The sequence below is a fragment of the Diceros bicornis genome, chromosome 26 (assembly GCF_020826845.1).
Source record: "Diceros bicornis minor isolate mBicDic1 chromosome 26, mDicBic1.mat.cur, whole genome shotgun sequence".
In the NCBI taxonomy this organism is placed as follows: Eukaryota; Metazoa; Chordata; class Mammalia; order Perissodactyla; family Rhinocerotidae; genus Diceros; species Diceros bicornis.
The window spans coordinates 25,214,680-25,236,317 of record NC_080765.1 but is presented as its reverse complement, the minus strand read 5'-3'; the positions used below and the strand labels follow the sequence as shown (position 1 = coordinate 25,236,317).

At 44.4% G+C, this 21,638-nt stretch overlaps 1 pseudogene; it reads left to right on the top strand.

Annotated features, from left to right (window-relative positions):
* LOC131421989 (acyl-coenzyme A synthetase ACSM2A, mitochondrial-like) overlaps positions 1-12,001 on the top strand; it is a 75,361-nt pseudogene extending 63,360 nt beyond the window's left edge.
* The last annotated feature ends 9,637 nt before the right edge of the window (positions 12,002-21,638 follow it).

Below are 21,638 nucleotides of genomic sequence, written 5' to 3'. Positions count from 1 at the left end.
GTCTAAGGCCAGAAAACTTCTCTTCCCGGCTATGCCACTGCCTTGCTGTGTGACCCTGGGCTGGTTCCTTCTCCTCTCTTGGCTGTGGTTGCTTTATCTGTAATATAAGGAAATTGAACTTCTGTGCTTCTCTCACTAAAGTATAATCACCCTGGGACTGTGCAAAGGAGATGTCTAAAGTCGGATGGTTATTGTGTTACATCTTCCTTGTAGATAGGAAATCTAAAATATTTTTTTATATAAGAAATAAATATATGAAGAAGTTGGATGAAAGATTAAAATGAATTTTTAAGATGAAACTGGAGACTGCAAGGAAAATTGAGGCTGTGGCTGGCAGGAAGCTTTGGGAGCAAACACTCCATCTCCCAGGGGCTGAGTGCCTTTAGGGACATTGCAGGAAAAGTTAGGGAAGTGTTGGCAGTTAGGAAGACTCCCTTCCACCTCCAAAACTCTGATTCTGTGAGCCTTCCGGCACTTTTCATATCACACACACAAACCACACTGGGTCTGCTTTCCTGAGGCAACCCCTCAGTTTTTAAAGCTCTTTACTTCAACTCCCAAAGGCAAACATTACAGTGAATTCACATCTTATTCTAGATTCTGAAGTCAAAGAATTAAATGAAATAGTTAAATAGAGAATACTTTTTGAAAATTCCTTAAATTGACCAGTCAGTATGGTCTTGCCTTCTCAGCAAGACCAGTGGAGCTATTGTTTCCTCCAGCACTGGGATGATTTGCAGTTCTTTGACTGAACACCGTAGGAGGCTGGGATTTACCCTCATAGATGCCCCAAGAGACTCCCAGTCTAGGAGAAGAGCCCGGGAATCCAGGCTGACTGCAGGAACTGCAGGTTCTATCTGTCATCTCAGGCTCATGCCAGGGCAGATGCACAGATGTGTTTCTTTCACTCTCACTCTCCCTCACGTTCTCTTCCCACCCCTCATCACCATGGTTATGGAGTTAAATTTTTTGATTTCTCCTTTGATTTCTTCATTCATTCAATTGTTGTTCAGTAGCATTTTGTTTAATGTCCACATATTTGTGACTTTTCCAGGTTTCTTCTTGTAGTTGATTTTTAGCTTCATACAATTGTGGTAAGAAAAGATGCTTGGTATTATTTCAGTCTTCTTAAATTTATTGAGACTGGTTTTGTGGCCTAGTATGTGATCTATCCTGGAGAATGTTCCATGTGCATTTGAAAAGAATGTGTATCCTGCGGTTTTTGGATGGAATATTCTGTATATATCTACTAAGTCCATCTGGTCTAATGTGTCATTTAAGGCCACTGATTCTTTATTAATCTTCTGTATGGATTATCTATCCATTGATATAAGTGGAGTGTTAAAGTCCCCTACTATTATGTGTTACTGTCTATTTCTCCTTTTATGTCTGTTAATAATTACTTTATATATTTAGGGGCTCCTGTGTTGGTTGCATGGATATTTACAGGTCTTATATCCTATTGTTGGATTGTTCCCTTTATTATTATGTAGTGCCCTTCTTTGTCTCTTGTTACAGTTTTTATTTTAAAGTCTATTTTGTCTGATGTAAGTATCGCTACCCCAGCTTTCTCTTCATTGCCAGTTGCATGGAGTACCTCTTTCCATCCCTTCACTTTCAGTTTGTGAGTGTCTTTAGGTCTGAAGTGAATCTCTTTTATGCAGCATATATATGGGCCTTGTTTTTTTATCCAATCAGCCACCCTATGTCTTTTGATTGGAGCATTTACTCCATTGGCATTTGCAGTAGCTGTTGATAAGTATATACTTATTTCCACTTTGTTACTTTTTTTCTGGGTGTTTTAGTAGTTCTTCTCTGTTCCTTTCTTCTTCTCTTGCTCTCTTTCCTTGTGATTTCATGGCTTTCTTTAGTAATATATTTGGGTTTCTTTCTCTTAATTTTTTTTGTATTTATTATAGGTTTCTGGTTTGTGATCATCGTGAGGTTCGTGTATAATAACCTATGTAAATAGCAATCTATATTAAGTTGATGATCTCTTATATTGGCCTCTTACTAAAAGCCCTATGCTTTTACTCCCTCCTCCCACATTTTATGTTTCTGATATCATATTTCACCTCTTGTGTGTGTGTGTGTGTGTGTGTATGTGTGTGTGTAACCTCTTATCATTGGAAATAGATAATTTTAGTACTTTCATCTTTCGACCTTCCTATTAGTTTTATATGATCTGCTACATTTGCTGTGTATTTGCCTTTACCAGTGATTGTTTTTCTTTGATAATTTTCTTATTGCTATTTGTGGTCTTTTCTTTTCCACTTAAATAAGTCCTTTTAACATTTCTTGTAAGGCTGGTTTATTGATGATAACCTTCTTTAGTTTTTGCTTGTCTGGAAAACTCTTTATCTTTCCTTCCATTTTGAATGATAACCTTGCTGGGTAGAGTATTCTTGGCTTTAGGTTTTTTCTTTTCAGCACTTTGAATATATGGTGCCACTCCCTTATAGCCCGTAAGGTTTCTGCTTAGAAGTCAGCTGATAGCCTTATGGGGATTCCTTTGTATGTAACTTGTTGCCTTTCTCTTGCAGCTTTTAGGATTCTCTCTTTATCTTTAATTCTTGATATTTTAATTAAAATGTGTCTTGGTGTGAGCCTCTTTGGGTTCATCTTGTGTGGTGCTCTCTTTACTTCCTGTACCTGGATATCTGTTTCCTTCCTTTGGTTAGGAAAGTTTTCAGTTACTGTTTCTTCAAATAGGTTCTCTGCCCTTTTGTCTCTCTCTTCTCCTTCTGGGACACCTATAATATGGATGTTAGTACACTTGATGTTGTCCCAGAGATCCCTTAGACTGTCCTCATTCTTTTTAATTCTTTTTTTCTGTTCAGCTTGGGTGATTTCATTTATTCTTTCCTCCAGCTCGCTGATCCATTCTTCTGTGTCGTCTGCTCTGCTGTTGACTCCCTCTAGTGAATTTTTCATTTCTATTATTGTATTCTTCAGTTTTGATTAGTTCTTTTTTATATTTTCCAATTCTCTGTTGAAGTTCTCACTGTGTTCACCTATTCTTCCAAAATCAGTGAGCCTCTTTATGACTATTAGTTTGTACTCTTTATCAGGTAGACTGTTTATCTCTGTTTTGTTTAGTTCTTTTTCTGAGGATCTGTCCTGTTCCCTTATTTGGAACATATTCGTTTGTCTCCTCATTTTGCTTACTTCTTTGTGCCTATATCTATGTATTAGGTAGATCAGCTACATCTCCCAATTTTGGATATATGGCCTTGTGTAACAGGTGCCTCATGGGGCCCAGCAATGTGCTTCCCTCTCCTCACCAGTTTCAAATGTTCCAGGAGTGTCACCTGTATGGGCTACATGTTCCCTTCTGTTGTGGCAGGATTGCTCTTGCTGCAGGTGCATAGGTAGGCTAGGCTGACCCCCAGGCCAGCTGGTTGTAAGGCTCAGCTGTGTGCAGCTACTACAGTCACTTTAGTCACTTTATTGGGCACGAGGAACCCCAGCACAGCTGGCTGCAAGGTCTAATAGCACACACCTGCTGCTGATTTGCTGTTAAGTGAGTCAGGCCCCCAATGTGGCTGGTTGCTAGGCTCAGGGGCTCACAATTGCTCTAGGCCTCCAGAATGTGAGCCTGTTGTCAGCTTTCTTGGGGGTGCAGCTGAGTGGGGCTGGCCCCAGGCATGGCAGCATACAATCGTTTCAGGCATTGGAAGGTGGGACAGATTTCCTGTGTGGTTGTGTAAAGAGGCCAGTGGCACAAGTCTGCTGCAGCTTACAAGCCCCACCACCCACCGACCCACACACCTGGCCAATGCAGTCTTGTCCCATGTGCACACCTGTCCCACTGAAGCAGACCCACTTGCTCCGCTGAAGAAGTCCCACACACTCCGCCAACACAGGCCCACCCCTCCTGCATGCACTACCCCACAAAGGCGGACCCACTCACCCCACTGCAGAGGTCCCACACACCCCACCTATGCAGGCCCACAAGTTCTCTGGGCTTGCTGGTGGGTGGGGCCAGTCCCTAGGGCAGACTGCCTGCTCTGGCTGAGCTGGATTAAATCAGAGCTCTAGTGGGTGGGGCAAACCCTTGGGCTAACAGGCCGGGGGAAGAACTCCAATGGCATCTGCCAGCATCTGTGTCAGCATGCCTGTACTAGGTCTCAGCGATGGCTGCCCCCAGTGACTCAGTCCCTGGGGAGGTGGGCCTAGCTGCCTTCTGCCTCTCTGAGACAGCTTTTCAAGTGAGTCTCTGTTACCAAAGGACTATGCACCTTTCTTTCTGATGATTTTTTGTTGGTTTCTGGAACGGATGAATTTGTGTGTGGGCCTTTTAAGGGAAAGCTTTTCTTTCTCTTATGTTTGATAGCTTTTCTGGGGGTATTCCCCATTGGTTTTAATAGCCAGCAAAGCCAGGTATTATGACAGGCATCTCCGTTGTGCTGAATTCAAAGACTGCTTATTGTGGCGTAGCTCTCCTGCACAAACCCCCTGTTCCTCCAGGAAAAGCTTTGTACCTTATGATTGTTCCTGGCTGTGAGGCACTGCAGCTAGAATGGGTTTTTTTCTGCAGCAGAAGGGTATTTCTGCCTCTTCCACTTCTGTCAGTGTTGTCCCTTGTTGTTGGGGTTCTTTTTATCCAGTTTCCAGATCTCTCTCAGAGGTGATTGTTCCACAGGTAGTTGTAAATTTGTTGTGTCCGTGGGACGAGGTGAATTCAGAGTCCTCCTATGCCACCATATTCACAGCAATCCCCTCAGCTAATGTTTTGTCAGAGATTTCCTTGAGTGCCAGGAGCTCAAACAAGCAAACACAAACAGCAACAGCAACGACAACAGAGAATGATGCCTGTGCAGACTGGCTCTGTGTGAGGAACTCCCCACAACTTGGCCAGCCTTGCTCTGAGCCTAGGGATCAGCCTGAGGTGGAAGCTTCAGGTCCTCTCAGGACGTTCTGAGCATGCATTGCCTGGGTGTGTGATGGCTTTCTAAATCCCGCATGTTCATAGCTGTCTTGGATATCTCAATTTCCTGGAAAGTCTACCCTAGCTTCTCCCCCAGACCTTGAGGGTCTACTGTATATCTCCCCCATAGTCTCTCATCTCAGGCGTCTTTAGTTGTAGTCCACCGTGTGGCTTTTACGAGCAGTGCCTGCTGCTCTTCCCGTCTGCATTCTGAGTCGTGTGAAATGAGGGCCTTGCATCAGCCCTTCAGGTGTCCCCAGAGAGGTTAGAACAGATTACACAATAATTTGCAAATAAGATCTGCTCTGCTCCCTCTGGTTGGAGCAGGGGTACTGGGAACCGGGCTGCTGTCTACTCAAGACCAAATCTGCCATGCTGGGGAAAGGTGAGGCAAGGTTCCAATGTTTTTTTCTGGAACCTCTTAAAATCATGTCATGTCCCACAACAGGGAAGATCCCAATGCATTGCTTGGTGGTCAAGTGCATGGGCTGTAGAGCAAAAATGACATGAAATGTGAGTAAAAATGGCATGAAACTTCCCTACCGTTTTGAAGGTGGCTTTTCTTGATTGGGTATTTCCACGGTTGTTGTAGACCTTTGACTCTTCTAGAGCTCCTACAAAGTCAGCTCAGACAGCTCCTGGTAGTTTGTTTGTTTGCTTGTTTGTTTTTGATGTTTTGTAGCGGAACAAGAGCTTACAGCTTTCTAGTAGGCCATTTTCTTTATATCACTCCCTAGTAGCACTTTTGAAAAGCAGTCAAGGTTGAGAACCCACTTGGGTGTCTTTGTGGACTCTGCCCACGTCTGTGTGGTAGATAGGATACTGTGCCCCTACCATTAAGGAGCTTTTCTTTGGCCCTGGGAGCATGATTCCTTCCCTGGATGTGTGAATCCCATCATCCAGGTTCCAGTCTCTGATGATTGTCATCAAGAAAGTTCATTTCCTCCTGGAAGTCGTGTCCACAAGGGTGTGTCAGGCCAACTGTACCAACACACAGTACACTGAGCTGGACAGCAGTTCAAGTGGTGCATGAATGGGGGTGGGACTTTGCTGTACCCCTTGATACAATATTTCCTAAATTTGAGTCATCCATGTCCACATCCACTATTTTTTACCTTATCTGTGTGCACCATCTATATTATCACTTACTTAATTTTTCTCTCTAAATCCACTTATTATTTTACTTTAAAACATTCCCTTTTTAAAAAAGTTGATGTGGTATCACAAGTGGAAAACAGTAGCACTTGCCAAAAGCAAAAGGCAGTTGTAACCATAACTATAATACAAACCAAACAACTTTGTTAAATTTTAGCTACATCCTGTTCCCACTAAAAGCTCTGATCTTGAAACTTACCTTCCTCTTGGTAGTTCCAGAGCTTTTAAAAATATGTCGGAGCCAAATCAGAACAATTGGAAGGGAATCTAAAAAGGAATGTGATCCGATGTTTTTTTCTGGAACCTCTTAAAATCATGTCATGTCCCACAACAGGGAAGATCCCAACACATTGCTTGGTGGTCAAGTGCATGGGCTGTAGAGCAAGAATTAAATTCAAATACCAGCCCTTCCACCAACCAGCTGAGTGGCTTTGAGCAAGTGATTGTGCCTCTCTGAGCATCAGTTTCCTCTTCTGTAACATGGGCTATGAAAAATGCCAGCCTCACACAAAACCTGTGCATGAATATTCATAGTGGCATTATTCCTAATAGCTAAAAACTGGATGGGGCCGGTCCCATGGCATAGTGGTTAAGTTAGGCATGCTCCACTTCGGATTTGCGGGTTTGGATCCCAGGTGCAGACCTACACCACTCATCAGCCATGCTGTGGTGGTGACGCACATACAAAACAGAGGAAGATGGGCACAGATGTTAGCTCAGGGAGAATCTTCCTCAGCAAAACAAAACAAAACAAAACAAAACAAAACTGGAAACAACCCAGATGCCCTTCAATGGGTGAATGGGTAAACAAACTGTGATTCATTCATAACATGAAATACTGTTCCGCAATAAATAGGATTGAACTATTGATGAACACACCAACCTTGATGAATCTTCAGAGAATTACACTGAATTAAAAAATAAAAAGAGCCATTCCCAAATGTTACATTCTATATGATTCCACTTATGTGACATTCTTAAAATGACAAAATTATGAAAATGGAGAATAGATTAGGCATTGCCAAGGGGTTAGGGATGGAGAGGGAGGGAGAGAAGGAGGAGGAGGGAGGTGGACGTGGGTATAAAAGCAACATGAGAGCTCCTGGTAATGACGGGACTGTTCTGTCTCTTGACTGGTGGTTGATATACACATGTGATAAAATTGCATTGTGCTAAATACACTTACACACACACACACACACACACACACACAAATGAGTACAAGTGAAAAACTGTGGAAATCTGGGTAAGATTGGTGGATTGCATCAATGTCGGTATCCTGGTTGTGATGTTGAACTATATAGTGTTGGAAGATGTTACCGTTGGGAGAAACTGGGTAAAGGGTACATGGGATCTCTTTGTATTATTTCTTACAGTGTGCATGTGAATCTATCATTATCTTAAAATAAGTTTAATTAAAGTAATACCAACCTCACAGGCTTTCTGTGAGGATCAAATGAGGTAGTGTTTTGGGAAGAAAATTCGTTCAGCAAATATTTATTGACACCTCCCATCTGTCCAGTTACTGTGTGAACGCTGAGCTTCTCACAGTGAATCAAATACACGGAGTTCATGGTGTAGGAAATCGTATTCTACTGGAGAGCCACACAAAAGCGAGGTGTTATTTTAAAAAATTATCCTTAAAATTGGTGTAATATTGCCCACTGAATCAGCAGTAGAGTGCATTGAGTGTTTGCATGTAAAGAAAATAGACTTGGAGAGATGACAAAACTTGCCCAGGTGCCAGGTGGAGTGACAAGGAGGATTCGGACCCAGATCTGAGCCCCAGGTTGTGGCTCTTCATCTCTAGACTCGCTGCCTTCTCCACAGAGGGGTGCTGTTCTCTTTACAGGATGACCCGGTGAGGACAGCCGAAGCGGAGTGTGGGGACTTTTACAGCACTGGGGACAGAGCAACCATGGATGCAGAGGGCCACATCTGGTTCCTGGGGAGGGGCGATGATGTCATCAATGCCTCTGTGTAGGTGTGGCTGACCCTGAGCCGGGAGGTGTCACCCTCACACGCCTGGTGGGATCTAGCTGGCCCAGACGTTCCTCCATGCATTGGTCATGGGACCCTCAGCCTAATTCTGAACAGAGCCATGTCTATGGGGCCCTGGCCCGGGGGTGTCTGTGAACCTCCCCCAACCCCTGCATCCAGAAGAAATAGTCAAAATGAAGTTCAGGAAGGTCTGGAAGAACAATCATAATAAGACACCGTGCAATTTAAAGAGGAAGGGAGACCTTGCTTTGATCCCTATTGATGGGAGGAAATTATTCTCTGTGCTCCTCTGATGGGGCACAACATGTCACAGAAAATAGTAATAATAATAATAGCTAACCTTTATGGAGTGCTTACTAGGTGAAAGCACTCTCCTTGGTGCTTTGTATAACCCAGTAGATGTTATCATTATGCCCATTTTACTCATGAGAAAACTGAGTCACTGACCAGTGAAGTAAGTTTCCTAAAGTTTCAAAGACAGTACAGGTTGCAGCCCAGATTCAAACCAAGGTGGTGAGGCTCCCAACCCGTTGTCCCTAACCCTTACGTGATTTAGGGGGAAAAAATGACACAAGTAACAAGTTCTCTTGGTTATTTCAGGGAAATTGAGTTTGTTTTATTTTGTAATTTCTAAAACAAATGCTGACGTAGTGGGGAATAGGATGGAGAATTTTCATGAATGTTTAAGATCAAGTTTGGGGCTTCCAAAAGGTTCCATGCTGGAGGAAGCTCCTGAAGCCAGGCCGCAGAGCTCTGGGAGGACAGAGCTCTCTCTCTCCTCCTACCCGAGGCAGTGAGTGAGAAGAGAGCACCTGTGCCTTGTATTTCTTAGCATGGAGCGTCCAGGTCTTCCTGCAGTGGTCCCACTACACAGCCTGTCACAGGCCTCTGACCCCCTGTGACAGTTTCCCTCTGTCAAGTGCCAAGGGAAAATACGATCCTCCAGAACATGAGATCTGAGGGCTTGGTCGCCCCAGCCCTGGTATCTGCTCAGAACCAGAGAAGGAACCTTTGATCCTGCAGGTATCACATCGGGCCGGCAGAGGTGGAAAATGCCCTGGCCGAGCATCCAGCAGTGGCTGAGTCAGCTGTGGTGAGCAGCCCGGACCCGATTCGAGGGGAGGTGAGGAAGAGGACACGGAGGTCATCGTGTCTGTGTGTGGGCACTGGGGAGGCAGGTGCAGGGGAAACTTCGAGGCCATGTCTACCCAGGACCTAGGGTGGAGAGAGGGCGCAGTTGGTGTGTGTGTGCACTTACACGATGGGGTCACCAGGGGACACTGTGGCCTCATCTGTGGCTGAAAATGCTGCTGCTGACATCTAACATTTAATGAGCTCTTATTATGTGCCTGCTCATTTTTCCCCCCAGTAACCTAATGAGTTCAGGACTCTCATTATACCCTTTTATAGATAAGGAAACAGGGGCCTAAAGAAGTTATTAAGTTGCCCAGATGACACAGTGGTGGAGCCAGAACGGGAATCTAAGCAATCTGGCTCCAGAGCATGCATTCATTGATTCAACAGGTGTTTTCTGAGCACCTACTATGTGCAAGGCCCTGTGCAATTAAGTGGAGACATAAATAATAACATAAGAATTATAAATTACCAACAATTATTAAATGCCCAAAGGTTCCAGGCACAGAAGTATACATACAACAATAGTAAAAATGATGAAGATAACGCTGATGATAAGAATAATAATAAAGTTAAACTAGCTTCATGTTTTACATGTATTATCTCGTGAAATCTTTACCTAAACCCAGTGAGGAATGAACCTGTACTGTCCCCGTTTTGCAGGGAAGGAAATTGAGGGTGAGAGAGGTTGAGTAACTTTCCAATCATAGAGTGGAGACTGGAGTATTGGGACTAGAACCTGGTGTGTCCTTTTCCAAAGGCTCAAGTGTCAGCTTGGTGTTTTCGCTCATTAAATAAATATTCACTTTGTAAACTAGACAATTCACTGGCGCTCACCCTGAGCCTCCGCTCTGGTTCTGCACGGCAGGTGGTGAAGGCGTTTATTGTCCTGGCCCCACAGTTTCTGTCCTGGGACAGGGACCAGCTCACCAAGGAGCTGCAGCACGTGAAGTCAGTGACGGCCCCGTACAAGTACCCGAGGAAGGTGAGTGAGGCGAGTGGATGAGGCTGGTTCCCCCCGAGCCGTCCTGGCGCTCCGCGGCCCCGAGTCTCGTCGGGTGGCTGGGCTGAAGCTTAAACAGCCAGTAGAACTAGCATTTTTCTCTTCAGAAGAAAGAATTGGGGTAGGGGTAGGGTGGAGCCAACTGAGACGGAACCTGTGGCAGAAACCCAAAAGGAATCCATTGCTGGCACGTTAACCTAAAGAAAAAAAATCAGACAAGTGCCCAAAGATATCCAAGAAGGGTATTTAATATCTTTCAAAATTTGAGAAGGAAATCCAAATCAGCAGCTTCCAAACTGTTTTTAAAAATAATTCATGCTTGGAAATACATTCTATATTGCAACTCAATACATATATACATGCGTAACAAACAAAAATTAACAAAATGATATTTATCCTTATAACATGCCATATATTCCGATATTTTTATTCTACTTCATTTGTTTTAAATGCTGTGTGCAAACTACAAAAATGTCCAACAATAGAGAAATGATTAAGTTGTTCATGAAATTTAATATTATCCTGTATTTTAAAATGATATTGCAGATCTTTTATTTTTAATGTAAAAAGATCACAATATATTATTAAGAGAAAAAGCAGGCAATGAAAGAATGTACATGATATTATCCTATTAGTTTAAAAGCAGAGTTTGAGCGGATACATGTGCCGAAAGTGCGCATTTCCTTCTTTTGTGATAGTGCTTTGCTCCGTCATCTGAGTGCTGACGGTCCATCCAGATAGAAAGCTGCAGAGCTCACGTCTAGTGAACATGCGCCATGTGGGTCGGGCCCTGGACTCAGTGCTGCACACGCGTTACTATTTCATTTCATCGTCCCCACAGCCTGAGATGGTCTCATCACTCTGCTTCATAGAGAGGAGCTGAGGCTCAGAGACTCCCAGTAAATTGCCTGAGATTAGAGTTAATAAAAAGCAGAGCAGGAACTCAAACCCGTGTGTATCTGACAACAGAGTTCCTGCTTCTAACATCAGTCTCTGTGGCCTCACAGAGAGGAGAACAGAGGGCACGTAGCAGGCAGGATGGGCTAGATGTTACTGTGGGTAACAAAGACCCCCCAAAGTCTTAGCGGCTTATAACAAGGAAGGTATCTTCCTTGCTCATGTTACATGTTCACCATGTCCAGGCTCTCCTGGGGCCTCTGCTCCACACCCCCTCATCTCGGGACCAGGATAACGGAGCAGCCACCATACAGGTATCTGCCAGGTGCCGTAAGAGATGGACAGAGCTGGCGGCCAGGCTCACTGGTTCCCAGCTCTTCTGTTAGAGGTGGCACGCTTCACTGCCACTCACATTTCACTGGTCAAAGCCTGTCCCAAGGCTGCATCCAACTTCAGGGGGTCAGGAGGAGAACCTGGCATCCTTGGTGGGCCCCATTAAGGCCACCACATGGTGCCAGCCTGTCTGGGGGACTGTGCAGGGGCAAAGGAGGAGAGGGGGCACTGGTAGGAAGTGACGGTGGGACTAAGTCAGGATGGATTTGCTTTCGCCTCAACCAGGTGGAATTTGTCCCAGAGCTGCCCAAAACCATCACTGGCAAGATTAAAAGGAGTGAACTTCGGAAAAAGGAGTTTGGTCAGATGTGATCGTCAATAAACTCAGAAACCACTGTGTGACTTTGGGTAAATCCCTGGCCACCTCAGTTTCCCCATATGGCGAGGGTGAGGATGGGGGTGTTGAGAGAGTTGATTTGGAAGGATATCAGGAGTGCCAATATTTCAGCATTTTTGTTTCTTTCAGATTAATATCAGTCACTCTTCTTCCTCCAAGTCTCCTCCTCCTTCTGGATTGCCCAGATGAGCACACAGATTGGGGCTGGAGGTAATAAAGTACGAATAGAACATCAACGGTGCCCCTGTGTCGTGCATTAATTCTGTGGATGAACCTGTGCTAAATGTGGTTCCTCCGTAATTCTCCCCAATCCCCACTGGAGAGAGCCCAGGGCCTGATTCTCCCTGCTGGCCCCAGCTTCCTTCGTGGCCCTGTGGACCCGGTAGATGGCCAGGACTCAGAGGCCCAAGAGAGATGCTCCGAGCAGCCCCAGGCACCAGCCTGTCCTAGGTCCCAGCCTAGGTCCCGCATGAGTGAGTGAGGGACCTACTCTCTGGGAACCCAGGAGTCCCGTAGGACTCTTGCAGACCTATCCAGAGGTACCCGGTCCCTCATTCATACCCAGAGGCTTTCACCCCTCAGCTTTCCCCCACATGAGCCCACCCGCTCATCTCTCCCCAGGGCCCAGGACTCCCCCAGCCCTTTCCCAGGCGCCCAGTGTCCTCGCCACACACCCCTCCCCCACACTCTATTACCCCTTCCTGCTATCCAGAGCCCCCCTGACCCCCTGGTCTCGGGTCCTGTGAACTGATCCTTTACTCCATCTGTCCTTGGGGCCTGAATGGGACCACTGTGGGGAAAACCAGAGGCTGGGAGGAGCAGGGGCAGAGGGGCCGAGCCTGGGGGTGGGAGAAACACATATTTTCTCCTTCTCACCCACCGCTGGGTCACCCTTGAAGAGATCCCCTCTGCGGCTGCCCATTTCTGGGGTTCACAGACACACACATTCACAGAGAAATAAGACACCACAAGCACAGAGACACACAGGCACATAATCACCCCCATCCTCACCTGGGGACTCAGGCATAGGGCTCATGGACAGGCTCACACACAGACCCACACTGCAGACACAGGCAACGACCCCTGAGAACACAGAGACACACACTCAGGGCCACATGAGACAGCCCCACAGGGCAGACCCTACACGCAGTGGACATACACATACACACAGAGATACAATCAGGAACACCCAAAGGGGCAGCAAATTCACACACACAACCAACACACGCAGAGATATAAAACACAGACACACACACATGCTCCAGCAGGGACACACATGCCCCGAGACAGATTTGCACAACCAGCATACACTCATTCACAGATATCAGACACAGACACACAAATGCACACAGAGACACACAGAGAGTGCCACACAGTGGAAAACTCACGTCCACGATCAATACTCACACAGAGAAACTCAGACTCGCAGGTCCATAATGCAAAATTACACAACCAAACACACGTGCACACACACACACTCCCAGACCCTCACTTCCCTACCCCAGCCCACAGTGCAAACAGAGAGCTCTGGCACTCAGTGGAGGCCAGCACAGGCAGACAGGATGAATAGACCCTGGCATGACCTGCCCCACCTAAGCTGTCAACGAAGGAGGTGTTTTCCTGGTTCCAACCCGAGTGCTTGACATCTGCCCCATGCCAGGGCCTCCTGGAAGGCTATACGTGGGTGCTGAGATGCCAGAGAATGACCAGGGTAGGGTTGCTCTGGGGACAAGGGCCCAGGGTAGGGACAGGGACACTGACAGGGCGCACTTAGAGTGGAGGTGTTGCATGGAGCTTAGCAGATCCCCAGGAGAAGAGAGAGAGAGAGGCGAGCCTCCCCAGGACCCTGCCATGTGTCAGAGTGGGCTTCACCCTCTCCCACAATAACAACCACAATAACACATCAGCAGGACTATCATATGACAATATTATCATCAGCACAGCAATGACTGACCATTGGTCCCACGTCGAGGAGCAAGGGGTGTGACCATGGCTGCCAGGTTTGGCCTCATCTTTAGAGCAGGGCAGACCCCAAGCACAGCTGGGCCCTGGGCAAAGCTTCTCTCTGGCCACTTCTCCCTCTGGAGGCTCCAGGCGTCAGCCTCCCCCTCTCCCAACATCCTCTCCCAGACCCAAGTCACCTCTGACCTTTTTCTCAGCCTGGGTACAGCCCTGTCCCTGACCACTCTGAACCTGACTCCCCATCAGGGGATAGAGATGGTACTGACCTCAGGACCCCATGACATGATGTCTGCATAGTGCTGTGTTTAGCACAGGCCCGTAACAGGAGGGGCCTTTGGTTGTATCATTGTTCCCTTTAATGGCTGCACACCTTCTAAGACACCAGGTCTAGGAGGACAGGTGCCCCTGGGAGATGATGCTGCTGATGTGCTCAGGGGCTCAGCACGTGGCTGCTGCTTGTCCTTGTGACAGTCTTTGGACACAGGCATGGACACTCCCATTTTAATGAAGGAAACCTGCTCAGGGTCACACAGCTGGGAAGCAGCACAGCTGGGCTTTGAGCCCAAGGCTCCTGGCCTGGCCTCGAGTGGCCACGAAGGGCTCCCCGGCATGAGGCTGACACTGGCTTTGGGGAACAAGCGCTTCCTTGGCTACATGAATGACCTGTTCCAGGCCCCCAAGCTCTGTCACTTCTCCTTCTTTCCCTCCTCCCTGCTGGAGCCGTGATCAGGGTGACCCTGGCACCCTTCCTGGAAGCCCCCAGTCCCTGACAGGCTGGGCCTCTCTCCCATTCACTTCTGGGCTAGTCTGACTTCCGCCCCTTCTGTACTGGTCTCTCCTTGTATAACCAGGACAGGCCCCCTCTGGGGCTCTTCAGGCAGGCAACAGCATCTCACCAGAATTTAGTATGCACTGTTGTTTTGTTGTCCTTGTTTTGTTTTTGTTTTGCTTGCTTTTTTTTTAATGGTTTCTTTATATTTATGGTAAAAGACATTGATTTTCCATTACAACAGTGGTAGAATGTTTCCTGTTTAGTATAAATTTACATAATAATAAAAAGTAGTGAGATTTAAAGCAATGATTTTAAGCTACCATGGGCCTGAATGAGTTGGGGAAACACTGTGTGCAGTCATGCAGAACAGCACCTTAGGAAGCTCAGGATGGGGCCCAGGAGAGAGGATCACCAGTGGGGTTTGTCCCAGTCACCTGGGTCCCTGGGCCCCTACCCACTTACTTGGCTCTCCCCGCCCATCACTCCTGGTGCTGCCAAGTGCTCTGGATGTTGTCCCCAGGTCCCCCAGGAGAGAAGATGATGAACTTTTTCTCTTAAAATGCTGACTTTCCTGGAGATCCCGGGAGATTAATCATGAGAGTCAGCTTGGATTTTCCCCACTGAGGTTCATAACGTAAAGCCTGTGCTAACAGGTAGCAGGGTGACATAGATAAGTGACATATTCGCCATTGTTTCAGGTGTGAAAATGTCTGGTTAATTAGGAATGATTTTGAAATCATACAGTCTTGTCACACTAAGTGGAATATCCCGCCTAAAAGAAGAAATATTTTATCACCATTTAATCATGATCCTATCATTCAGTTCAAATGTAGCCTCTTTTCCTTTGGGATTTCTTCTTATACTCAGATTTCATTTATAAAGGTACTTCTCAGTTTCCAAACATATGGGAATTTCTAGTTAGCTTTCTGTCAGTGACTTCTAACACAATTACATTACCAGAAATGTGCTGGGTGTGATTTCATTCCTCTGAAATATAATAAAATTTGCTGTATGGACAAAATAAAAATAGTTAATTTAGTAAATGTATCATATCTTAAATTAATGGGCCCTCAACAGTTGTTTTATGGGTATAGGTGGATATATGGATACATCTACATGATTAAGATGGTTTGCTGTTAAGATCTTCTGCATCTTACAGATGGTCTGTCTGCTTATGGTATGAGTTGCTGAGAGGGGGGTGAGAACCTCCCACTCTGCTTGTGTATCTGATTCTTCTCTCACTTCGCTCATCTTTTGCTTTGTATGCTTTTCACCCAATGGCCATTGGAAACCTTGGGAGGTCAGAAAGGAAGGAGGGAGTGCCAGAAGTGCGGGACAGGGGACGGACCAGAAACCAGAAGATCTGTGAACGTTCCAGAGAGGACCTGTCATTGGGATGGCTCTTGGTTGGGCACCAGTGGGGAAAAGGCATTCAAAAAATGAGGTCACATGGGGTGTCCTCTGTGATGACCCAGGGGTGAAGGCAGGGGATTGGACAAAGGCGAGTATAAAGCATCACGGTTGCTAAGGCAGCGCCCAGACAGGAGAAGACTCGGAGGAAGACGAAGCCCTCGTCCCCTCCAACTGCTCCTGAGAGTCCACTTCACTGCTCCTTGTGTCCTGCTGACCTACTGACCTGTCTGAACCCTCCTCCTTCCCCTCTAGGACTTGATCTGACCCAATCCTTTCCCTGACTCAGGCGTGACACCCCTCTTCTCCTCCCAGGTGCCCAAAACTCCCCTTCCTGCCACACCCCTTCCTGAATCCCACCCCCAATTCCAACCTGTCCCCATGACCCACTCCCCAGCTCTCCCCTCACCCCCTTCCTCCCCCACCCCTCCCCTCACGCCTTTTGCATCCCTCCCTCCACACCTCCTTCCTCATGACCACAGGTCCCCTGAGACGACCAGGACGCAGAGGCGCAGAGGTTGATCTTCTGGCTCCTCCTGCTCGGGTTTCCCGGTTACCCAGACACAAATGTGAGTAAACATTGGCATCAGATGTTTCCTCCTTTTTATTGGGCTCTTCCACATGGTGGTTAAAAAACAGCTTTTTCATGGGTTCCTGGATGGGAACTCAGACATTCTTGAAGACTAAGAACCTCAGGCCAGGTTGCTTGACCAGCCTGAATGGGTTCTGGCCACAGCTGTCCACATCAAGTTCTGGGTCCTGTCAGCATTGCTTGGACCAAACACAGCAGGGTCGACAGGATGGAAACCTGAAAATAGTAACTTTATAGTGTCAAGAAGGAAGGATTTGTGAATATACTGAAAGCCATTGAGTTGTAAGTCTTCAATAGGAGAATTGTAAGATATGTGAATTATAGCTCAATAAAGTTGTTTTTAAAAATGTAAGGAACTCTTATTTAATAGGAGTCATGGGAGTTAGACTCCTGGAAGCCTTGTCAAGATCCTGCTTCAAGCTCTGCAGGTGTAGGGTCCATCTTTTGTGTAGTTTGTTTCCCTATAAGTACATGATTCATGTATGTGAAGGCTGGCAGCCCTGGGAACAGTGGTATCTAAGCATTGGTGTTGGTGCTAGTCTGCTAAAAAGTGGAATGTCATTTGTGCTCTGCGCTTTCTGACTTGTTGACTTTTAGCAACTTCTGAGTCGTCCCTTCCTTTCTGCTCTTGGAAGCTGCCCCCAAGAACTCTGTGTCCAACCAGGTTGATGGGAGCCCTGAGAAATCCATCAGAAAATAAGTGGCTGCATCCTGCTGGGATGTTTATAATGGGGAAATCATTAGGAGTGACATGACCAGGAGGTGAATGAGTTATCCTTTCCTTCGTAAAGTGTTCATGTCCAGAGTGTTGATTTACACAAAGCAAAAAGGGTCCTTAATGTCCTTAGGATTGTCCAAATATAAAGAAATTACAGATTCCTTCTGTGAAAGTTTTCCTATTCTCTCATTAAAAAACACCTCTACCCTCAGAGGAGAGAGAGAGAAAGACTCAGAACAGCTCTTCGAGATAAGTAGATTTGTTTTGATTGGCATGCACCAGATTCTTAGGGATCTGGAAAGATCCAGTGGTCAGGAATCATCCCAAAGAATACCTCCCATCAAAGAAGAATCTGTTCTGTTTCCTTTGAGTCTATGAAGGCGGAAATTCCTTGATAGTCTTTGTTGGAATTCCCCCCCGCCCCACTACCTAGGCTGCATTCTCATAGATGAGTTAAGCTCTCTCTCCTACCTCATCTTGGAGCACCTGGATAAACTCACTTGTCTTGCATTTCCCACATCCACCCATGCTCCTCGTCATTGAATATCAGAAACTCAGCTTATGGACCCCATTGGATCGAATCTAGGTAGGAGTGAACTACTGATATCAGCTCCTGACAGTTGCCAGATGTAACAAGAGTGCCCATGACTGAGGATGTTTTACCAGGTAGTGACAAAATGATCTTTGTCTTTTTTGTGCATTTGATCCACATGTCTAACCATTGTGCTGAGCTACTGCTCCCTCAGACAGTGGTGACTTCAAAGACAGTGTATGTTTCCCACGAGCACACATTTGACTGACCCCAGCTGTGAGGGCTGAAGATGAAAATGTTATTGGTTTCAGAGTCCACTTTCTAGGGAGGTTTTATTTGCACAAAACTGAATCTTGGTATATGGATTAGTATGAATTACATCATGAGTTTATTTTCTTCTAAAATACTTACAGATCTAGGTTTTGTAAAACAATGTTTGCCTTTTGTTTCAATGAACATACATCCTAAAAATTTTATATTCCTTTACAAATTAATTTTCATGATTGCTATTGATTGATTTCGGTGCAATATTGTAAAATACGAATGTGAATTCTTTTTATTGGCTAATTGGAAGTGTGTTTTTAACTAACTTCAATTCTCATAGTTTTAATTATAATATGCAAGATCACACTGTTATGCAAATGTTTATGTATTTCAGAAATCTGACATTATGTGCTCTGGTTCAGAATCAAAGTGAACATTGAAAGAAAACCTCAATAGTTTTAGAAACTTGGACTAAACAAAAATCTGGAATGAATTAATTTTTGTGGGAGTAATAATCCCAGTGTTATTATAATAGTAGCTGCCCATGTCTCTCAGTTATGTGCATTTCTATAGACATCTCTCTCTCTATTATTCTCATTTGTATCTTTAACACACATTTTTGATTGTTATTTTTCCCATTCATCCATACATTTCAGTGTATTTTTGGAGGCGTTCCCCAATAATTTTATCCAGGTACTTCATGAATATACAATAGAAGACCTAGGCTTCCCATCCACTCTAAGTTTGATTTTAATTATTTTTCAATTTTAATTGGCTTATAAATTCATAGTCTAAGTTCTGTTAACTGTTTTAAAAAAGATTTGCAATGTGTTTGTCAGCAAAATAAAATCTCTAACAGTATGCGTATTAGATTTTTTTCCTATTGCTTAAGTGTGGTAGTAATTTAAGTATAATAATAATTTGTTGATGTTTCATATATGTATGCAGCAATGAAACCATCACCACATTAAGACAGTAAACACACTCATCACTCCCAAAAGTTTCCTCCTGCTCCTTTTAATCTATCTGTCCTCCCTCTCCTCCAAGGGGAGATATTTGAGGGTATGGGTACCTCCTGGAGGGCTGGTTTAGGGTTTCTAAAGATGACTCTTTGTGACAGATGGATTGCAAATGCCTTTGAGGTTCCTCATGATCTCCAATATTATTTTAGCCAGTCCATATTCTGCCTGACCATTTCCATCTTGGGCCTGATGTTTTTGGAATTCTGTGGAAGTTGACCATTATTATTACTTCTTTGGGAATTTCTGCATTTTTAATTTTCCTCTGGAGAACTGTTCTTGCTGTGAGTATGCTAAAGTACTTTAAGGATAGACTTTTAATCATAAATGAGTATGAATTTTGACAGTCACTGGACCTTTTATTACATGCAGTACTACAAATTTCCCTCTAAGTACTACTTTCACTGCATCCCACAAATTTTAATAAGTCCTATTTTCATTATCATTTAGATTGAATTATTTTTAAATTTCTGTTGAGATGTCTTCTTTGACCCATGTGTTCTTCAGAAGTGTGTTATTTAGTCTCTAAATTTTTTGTAGTTTTCCAGCCATCTTTCTTTTATTGATTTCTAGTTTAAATCCATAATGGTCTGAGAACAGAGTTTCTATGATTTCTAGTAGTTTAAATTTGTTAAGTTGTATTTTTTGGCTCTGTGTCTGGTGTATCTGAATGAATATGTTCTATGTGAACTTGAGAAGAATGTATATTGTGCTGTTGGATGAAGTCTTCTACAGATGTCAATAGATCCAGTTGATTGAAGATGCTGTTCAGTTCAACTGTATTCTTACTGAATTTCTGTAAGCTGGATCTGTCAGTGACTGACAGAAGGTGTTGAAGTCTCCAGCTGTAATAATGGATTCATCTCTTTCTCCTAGGAATTCTACCAGTTTTTGCCTGCTGTATTTTGACACTATTATTAATACATACATATTAGGGATTGCTATGTCTTCTTGGAGAATTGACCCCTTTACCGTTAAAGTTCTTCATTATCCATGATAATTTTCCTTACTCTGTAGTGTTGTTTTGAAGGATAAGTTCACTGGCTTACAGAAACTGGTTGATGGTTCCTTTCTTTCAACATTTTAAATATTTTATTCTACTTTCTTGTTTATTGTACTGTTTCTGAAGAGAAGTCAGATGTATTTCTTATGCTTGTTCCTCTACGGGTAAAATGTTATACCGCCTACCCCTGCCCCACCCGTGGCTTCTTTCAAATCTTTGCTTTGCCTTTGCTTTTCTGTAGTTTGAATATTATGTGTCTAGGTGTACATTTTTTTCTTATTTGGTGTTTATCCTCTTTGGAATTCTTTGAACTGCCTGGATCTATGGTTTGGTGGCTATCATTAATTTTGGAAAATCATCAGTCATTATAGCTTCAAATATTTCTTCCTTTTCTTTCTTCTCCTGATAGTCCCATAATGTATATGTTACATCTTTTGTAATTATCCCACTGGTCTTGGATTTTGTGTGCTGTATTTTGGGTATTTTTCTTTGCATTTCTTTCTGTTTTGGAAGTTTCTACCGGCATTTCTCAAGCTCATTGATTCTTTGCTCAGCTATGTCGAGTCTGTTAATGAAAACATCAAAAGCATTCCTCATTTCTGTTATGGTGTTTTTGATTTCTAGAATTGCTTTTGGATCCTTATAATTTTCATCTCTTCTTATGTTCACCATCTCTTCTTGCATGTTGTCCACTTTTTTCGCTAGAGCCCTTAGCATGTTAATCATCACGGTTTTCGATTCTTAGCCTGATAATTCCATCATCTCTGGCATACTGGGTGTGATTCTATTGCTTGCCCTCTGTGTTCAACCTGTGTGGTTTTTTCTTTTAGTCTGCCTTTTAAGGTTTTTTTGAAAGCTGGATGTCATGTCCTGGTTTAAAAGAACAATTGAGGTAAATAGGCCTGTAGACTGAGGATTTATATTTATCTGGCTAGGGGTTAGGCTGAGTTTACTCTTAGGTGAGACAGGAAGAAGAGAGAGCTCTGGAGTTGGGTATTTCCCTTCACGTAGGTCACTTAGTCTTTGGAAAAACACCAGTAAGTCTCTGCTAAAGTAGTTTCTCTTGTGGGCAGGTCTTTTTAAGAATAACAGAATACTATGAATTTATTTCTAAATGACTATTTTTCCCCTGTCCCTGCCAATAGCATGCGGGGATTTTTCTCCAGTATTTACTGTAAGAGCCTGTTAGGATTCCTGGAGATAAAACTCACACAAGTATGGGAACCCCTCAAGATTGGGCACTCTGGCATTTTTAAGTCTCTTGCTTATCTACAATGAGCCTCCAGGAATTCATCACTTACAGTATAAGTTTTCCTACCATGGCGTTCTTGTTCCCACAGAGATTTCTGACCTTGGGCTTCTGCTCCAATAAGTGGTGACTGTCTGTACCTGCCAGTGTGGTTCTCTAATTCTGCAGGCAAGAGTTGGCCCTCTCACATCAGTTCTCTGATACATCTATGAAGAGTTTTTGACCTTCAGTTTGTTCGCTTTTTTCTTGTTATGTGGACAGGAGTGA